Here is a 7518-nt window from a genome sequence, read left to right as displayed (position 1 = left end):
GGCACACATTTATATGATCATTATAGTTATAAAAAAATAAGAGAATAAATTAAAAACAGGTATGAAATACTATATGACATTAAAAAAAGAATAAAGTTTAAAAGGGAGTGATTTGTAAAATATCCATAAAGAAATAGTAAATCTGTTTACAGTTCTGTTTCATCTGGGTGTTGAGAGATGTATCCATAGATCTCAAAGTGTACCAGATTGATGCTTTTAACTTCAATATTTAAAAATCTTCCCGGGGGAGCATGCCCCCGGACCCCCCTATGTGAGGTCCACACACCACCTATAAAAATAGCACTTTACCCCTGCTTACACCTATATGCCGTGAGCTGATATCGAGCCTTCATTGTAACAGTTGCGGGTACATTGTGTGCGTGGGGATTGTTGCAGTAGAAAATTCCACTGTAGCGCCCGGTACATTAATGGGAAACCCTAAATGTTTGAGCACCCTCTATGAAACGTCAAGCTACCCCACAGCACCCCCAAAAAAAATCTCTGGCGCCGCCACTGAGCCTGACTATTTGTGTTGGGGGGGCCCGACTTTTTTTTTTCTCCAAAGGGGGGGCCTGACAGAAAAAGTTTGAGAACCACTGGTTTAGAAGAAAATGACAGGCTATTTGGTTGTTCAATTTGGAGGACCACAGCACTCACATATACCCACACAGACATACACTGGAGGCACATTCCATCATGTCATTATCTGTAAGAAACAGGTGTTCCTTTAGCCCTAAAAAAGGGATGACCTACATTTGTTTAATGGTAGAAAAAGCCTGACTTCACTCGCACCACTCCCTTCATCTCTCTATTAACATTCTTCTTTTTTCCTAATTTTCCCATTCCCATTTTCTCTCTCTTGCTCCATCGTTTCCCTTCGCATCACACTTCGTCCCCTTTATCTCTTCTCACCCACGCCTTGCTGCCTTGCCCTCGCTCATTACCGCCATTTTCCTCCCAACAGAGTGACTCAGCACTTTCTCCGTTGTCTCTCTCACTCATGTGTTTGTCACCTTAGGCCCTCACTCACTCTCTCTGCAGAGAAGAAGTCACTGCTCTGACACATCGTTCCTGGCGTGACCATGAGTGCAATATAGCTTAAGGATGTTGCACAAAGTTAACAGTGTAGATATATTAACTTAGTATGTAAGAAACAAACAAACAAGAGCAAATGTACAACAGATGCTATCATTTATGCATATATATCCATGCACAAGCTTGGACAAAATGACCTTTGTAGCCACATTTCAGCTTCCTAAGAAAACTGTAGAGATCTAGTTAAAGATGTTCCCTTGGGCTCTGACAATGATTGATTGATTGATTATTTTAGACACATTTATTTTAAAAACAACACTAGCTCACCCTGGGCATTGCTTAAATAAAAAGTCAGGATAAGACAAAAAAGCTCCAAGGCTTGTTTCCAGTTTGGTCCTTATGCTCAGACTTAAAACCCTACTTTTATGGCATTGAATGTTTTCACCCAAGCTGTATTGAATCTGTTTAATTTTGATTTGCATAAACTTGGTTCTTATGTCTCCATTTGGCAGTGTATCAGTAAGTGTTGCATTGTCTCTACATCAAGTTCCAGACTTTTTCTCCTCATCTTAATCTTCTCCTCATTCACAGTCAAGGAGAGGATCTGACAGAATACTTGTAGACGATGCCGTCATCTCTTTCTTTCCTATCTCCAGGACCCTCTATGACTTTGCGATCCATCCATCTATCTATTTTTATCTGTACCTGTCCATTCTAACACACAGATAAATCACTCATGTTTCTCCATCTTTTCTTTCAATCCCAGCATACTACTATTATCTGGATAACGAATAGTATGTTTGCTGCAAACTCTGGACATCAAAGAAATGCATCTGTGCAGTGGATTTAATGTCCTTATTGGATTTCAAACTTCTCTCTCCCCTTCTCTCCCCTCACAACTATTCTATCTGTGACTATTTCCCCCCTCTCAGGCTCTCATCGTTGCGGTCTCTTGTTCGCTTCATCATCCTTTTCTCTTCTCAGAGCCACAGGCCCACTCTCCATCCCGAGCTGTCTCTCTTCATCTCTCTCCTTCCCCTCACATCAATATCCCTCAATCTCTCCTTCTCCCCGTAAACAGAGTGACCCTTCAGCCTGCTGTCGCCTCTCCCCCTCAGGACTCTGCGCCATCTCTCTTAGTCTCCCTCTCCTGTGAGTAAACATGACCCATGCTTCGATCATCCTCTTGTCGTTTTGTCATTACTATGCCCTCTGAACCCCTCTCTAGATCTCTTCATGTCCCTTCTCCTCTTTGCCTCACTCATCTCTCTCTGTCTACCTCATCCCTCGGTTCATCTTCCTCTCCTCTTCACATCTCTCCTGACAGATACTTCTATCAGTCTTCAGCCATCTCTCAAGTACGCCACTTATCCTTCCCACTCCTTCGATCTTTCTTGTCAGCTCTCTTTCTTCAACAAGATGAGATGTCCCAATCCAAACATCGATCCCTTCTCTCTGTCCTTTTATTTCCCCTGCACAGAGTGACCCGCACTGATACACTGCATGGTGAAAGTCTAGCTCCCCAAAATATTACAACCATATGTATGTGCTTTTTGAACAGGGCAAATCATAACTATGCTGCCAAAACAGCTTCCAGCCACCTGGGAGTGCTTCCATTTATGAAACCTTCCTGCAGAGATTTGTTGTATTGGGGTGAAATAGGACTCTGTGCTTCCATTAATCCCCAAAGACTTCCATTAGGTGAAGGTCAGGGCTGTGCCATAAAACATTGTCCACACCAATATATAAAACACCTCCCTGTGTGACCAGGGGCATTGTAATATTTGTTACACTTTTCTCAGTCTATCTCAGAAGCATCATCTTCCCCCTGCTGCCATTCTTCTTTTCTATTGCGACTTTCAGACCCTTAAGGTTTTGATCAGCGTCTTGCAATTATTCCCTCCTGCTCACATACTTCAACCTGTCTCCTCTGATTTTCTTTGCCAATCATTGCGGCGTGAGTGTTTTTCTCAGTTCCACCACCTGTTCATTTATCTGTCAATATCCCTTTCATACGATATGAAACAGTATGACAAGAATCCATTTGCTCCCTCCCATTTCTTTCTCCCTCTCTCCCACTGGAACTCTCCTATGAGGGAAAAAATTAAGTTTTGTTTCAATTTGTCATCAGCAAGTCTGTATAATGTTGGTCACACCCTGCACACTCCTCCTATTGCTCAAGCTCCATTCTCCGACCTTTTATTCCCACCATGATTCGTTCCATCACACACCACCCCTCCCTCTTCCGCTGACCATCGCACCATGTTTCCATTATTCATGCCTGCTCCTTGTCCTATCGCTCGGCTCCTCAGCAGCCTAGAGCCTGTCATGATGAGTTATTGAGGGAATATCTGTTCCTGTAGCTGTGAATGCTTCAAACTGGTTTCAGCTGTTCTTACATATTGCTAGCACTTAAGACATGTTCTCAGGAATTTGGTGCTTTTGCTGTTAACAATATGCTTTTGTTGCTAATTTTTCAATATTCTGTTTGATTTGAATTGTATTTAAATCCGTTCAGGGGGAAACGTTCCTCTCTTGAGGTAATATTACGGTTAAGAACCGGTGTACAGTTTTTAATTCAACCTCTAATAAATAAATTACTTTTAAATGTAATCTGTTTGCTTTTTCTTCCTGCAGACATTTCAGTTCTTCCTCTTGGTTTAATTTCTATAACTAAATTGTATTATGTCTTCACTTAAGTGAGACTTTGCGCCCTGAGTCCTATCAAATTTGATTAATAATAATTAGTGTCACACATTTTCAAGTACTGTATGTTCTTTCATTGAGAAATTCCCAAGGTGGTGTATCTTGCCAGTTTTTCTTTTTTCTTCTGCCTACCCTTTCTGAGTTTAAACATGAAAGCTAATCAGATTTGCTTTTGTTCTCATTTTAGAGTGCCATTACAGTACAACATCATCTAACCAATAACCCTGAGACTTCCACCAAACATGTTGTATTCTTTGACATAATTCATGTCAGGCTACACTGAGTGCTCAGACAAAAAAAAGGTCAAGGACAAGAAAATGAAAACTTGTGTAATCACTCTGTAGGATGAGTGGATATACAGGCTATGCATGGAGTTCAAAAAGCCAATTGTACATGTTGTACTAACATCACCGTTCATCTGCAGTCTAGGTTGGAGAAGACGGGAATGTGTCTGTGCTTGAGTGTGTGTGCTTGTAGATGGAGGTGTCAGATGTGGGAGTGCGTCTCACTTTAAAAAGCTGTAATTCCCCTAAATTACACACACCGCTCTGATGCATCCTACTAACCGGGGGTAATTTAGCATTTTTCTGCAGTCAGTCTTTTTTTTCAGCCCCTGAATCAAAGCGTGCCCCGGCATCAAAATGCCTGAAGGCTGTTGCTCCACAGTGCTAAACTAAAAAACAGATGAGGGTGCTGGAGCCAAATTCTGTCAGTTTAAGAGGACAGGAAGAGAGATCCCTGTATAGGTGTGGGTGTGTGTGTACGTGTATGTGTAGGAGTATAATAATAGGCTACAATTGTCCCATTAGCCTTGTTATTTAGCTATCTGTTCCTCATCAAACCCCACCTCACTAAAGACTTCCTGTCAGTTAAGAGGCGGGCTGAATGTAAAAGCTTGTGGGGGGTGGTGTGTGTTTTTGTGACTGTGAAAGTGCATTTGTGTCACTTTAAGTGAAAAAGGTGTTTAAACATGTTGATTACATTTTGTAGTTCGATTATGTCTGCAAAGGAGTGTACATGTGTAAGTGTGTGTGCCGTCCCGAGGCACTGTCCGCCTGTGAGGGCTAATATTGACCATATGGTACACAACATGAAACACTACTACTTATACCAAAGACACAGTACCACACTAAACACACAAATGCACAACAACACAACAGGGTCTGGTGCAGTACAATTTCTCCACAGGTCTCAGAAATCAGAGTTAGATCTACATTTAGATACAAGAGCAGAGGACAGACATGCAGAGATTGAGAATGGCTTAGAGTCAGTTTGAGTTAGTGGTGTATGTGTGTATAGTGAAAGTTCCCCAGCAGGGAACAAATGTCATCCCCCAGAGCCTATCTCACACTGTAATAATTTATCTCAGTGCTGCTGGAAACATGCACATATATAATCTCACAAACTAATATGTATATGCAGGGGACATCTGCCTCTGCTGCACTGACATTCATGGTATAAATACACATACAGCTACACATGCAAATACATTCTCATCTCTTCACTGTGTCCCTACAAATAAAGAAATATACTGTCTGCATGCACACTCACACACATCTATTTGACACTAATAGCAGCATAAACACCTCTGTCGTGATCTTTAAAAGCTTAATTTATTGACCACCTTACACTCTGTCTCGTTCCCTCTTCATTGTGCACATTTTCCGTGCCTCCTAATAATGTTGCAATGGTGCTTTGCAAAAACAATCTATTGTGGTACAGCAGGTGAGAAAAAGCAAGTTACTCTGAACAGATAGAGAAACAGACATTGGTAAATAGATAGTAGCTCAAAATGTTTATTTGACTGGTTGGTAAAGAATGTAAGATAAGTAAGTGGTGGAGGAATTTAAGTTGTATATAGCGAGTTCTTCAGAAATCTTACATCTGTGAAATCATTTTCCTTTTTAAGGTATTTATCCAAAATGTAATACCTACAGTACATGGTGGTCTTCATGCCCCCCAGTTTGGATAAGCGGTCTGGTGTACCGTGAGGGAACCAACGTAATGCACAGCTGTGGACAGTTTTTGGCATCAAAAAAAGGCGTACCTAGAAAAAGATCCACCTAAAGAAATCAATATCAGTTTTAACGGTAGGCAATATTTAGAAAATGTTCACCGCTTGAGAATGAAACCCTTCAAAACACAAAAGTCACACAATAAAACAAACAAACTAACCCTTTAAGCAGTAGTGCACCGGTAACTTAGGTCTTGTGCAAGTCAACATTAATGTTCTTGCTAAATTAATCTGCTCGCTTTGAAGAGGGATAGATAAAAGGTTTTGTTCCCTTGCAGAAAAGGCTCTGACATCAAAATATAGCATACGCTCAAACTGAGATATTTTTACGTGGATTCTCTTTGAGGTTGCTAAAAAAGTGTTGCTGTCCCTATCCACAGCAGAACCTTGCTTCACTTCCCTGCCACAATACCTGCATTTTTCACCAAACTGGGCCTATATTTACTTACTTAGTACCTCACACAACCCCACGATGAACAATGCAAACTATTCCTTTAATACTTAAACTTTTTAAATTGGTGTAGTTTTCTATTATGTTTCCCTGGGGCCTTTCAACCCACTGCAGAAAAGTTAGCTTTCATTTTGAGGAAATAATAAAAGGCATGAGAGGGCAAAGAGTATACGCTGCGTTGGGCATGGACTGTAGATGGTAATGGTATGTGATGGCTTGACCACAGAGGTCAGTTGTGGTTTTAAGAAAACCTCAGCCAAACATAACTATAATGTATGATGTCCTTTATTGTTTTATGTTTCATGTGGAACCTATATGCTGCAGGTCTCCCTTGAAAAAGAGATCTATGATCTCAATGGGACCAATCTGATTAAATAAAGGTTTGAAATGAAATAACAGTAATATGGCTCCTGACTGGCCATGGAGAATATGCCCTCATTTTTATCTATATAAATAGATTTTCTTTTTCTTTACTTCCCACATTTCCACAGCCAACAAACCGCTCCTGTGTTCGTAGGTCTCTAACTAGCTTGTGAACTTCTCACTTTGACAATAAAATAGTCATCCCATGTACTCTCAAGCTTGAGAATGGTGAGTTAAAAAGGGTATTTCCCCATTTGAGTCTGCCAGCCACAATATCTTGGTTTGACATTTTTGGGGAAATCATGGTAAAGTAATCTACATATTGTTTCTATTTTTAAACAATTGTAACATTTAAAGGAACTACAGATACTGGTGATCCCAATATTAAAGCTATAGTTCAACATTTTTGGAATTAAACATATTATATAGCTTCAAACAGCAAAAAAGCTTGAATGACTCTTTATTTTCTGGCTTTCTAAAGCTGAAACAGAAACGATGTGTTTTTAGGGTAAATTGCCCACTAATCCATCTGCCTGGCACTTCTGTGCAGCATCTCAGGACATATGTTTGCCAGCTTTGGTCATTAAGTATGGCATATTTTAGTTACATGGTAGCTGTTTTCCCCCGATACCATTCTGTATGCTAAGCTAGGCTAATTGCCTGCCAACTCCAACTATAGACTTCAAGCACAGACCGGAGTGATTTCAATCTTCTCATTGAACTCCCAAAAAGAAAGCAACATTTAGCTATTCTTGTAGTGTTTCATTTTTAAGATGGAGTGACTTCCGGTGAAACATGAAATCACAAAAGTGAAGCAGCAAAATAATTACTCAGGGCAGAAAAAGAAGGATGGAGAAAGATGGCAAGTTTACAGAGCTTGTTTGCTGTCACTCAAAGACACTAATCCTTCCTAATGGGAAGAACATTGTGGTGGTGTGTGTGTGTCTGT

The sequence above is a fragment of the Pseudochaenichthys georgianus genome, chromosome 21, assembly GCF_902827115.2.
Source record: "Pseudochaenichthys georgianus chromosome 21, fPseGeo1.2, whole genome shotgun sequence".
NCBI lineage: Eukaryota > Metazoa > Chordata > Actinopteri > Perciformes > Channichthyidae > Pseudochaenichthys > Pseudochaenichthys georgianus.
The sequence above is the reverse complement of the archived record's forward strand: the minus strand, read 5'-3'. Positions refer to the sequence as shown.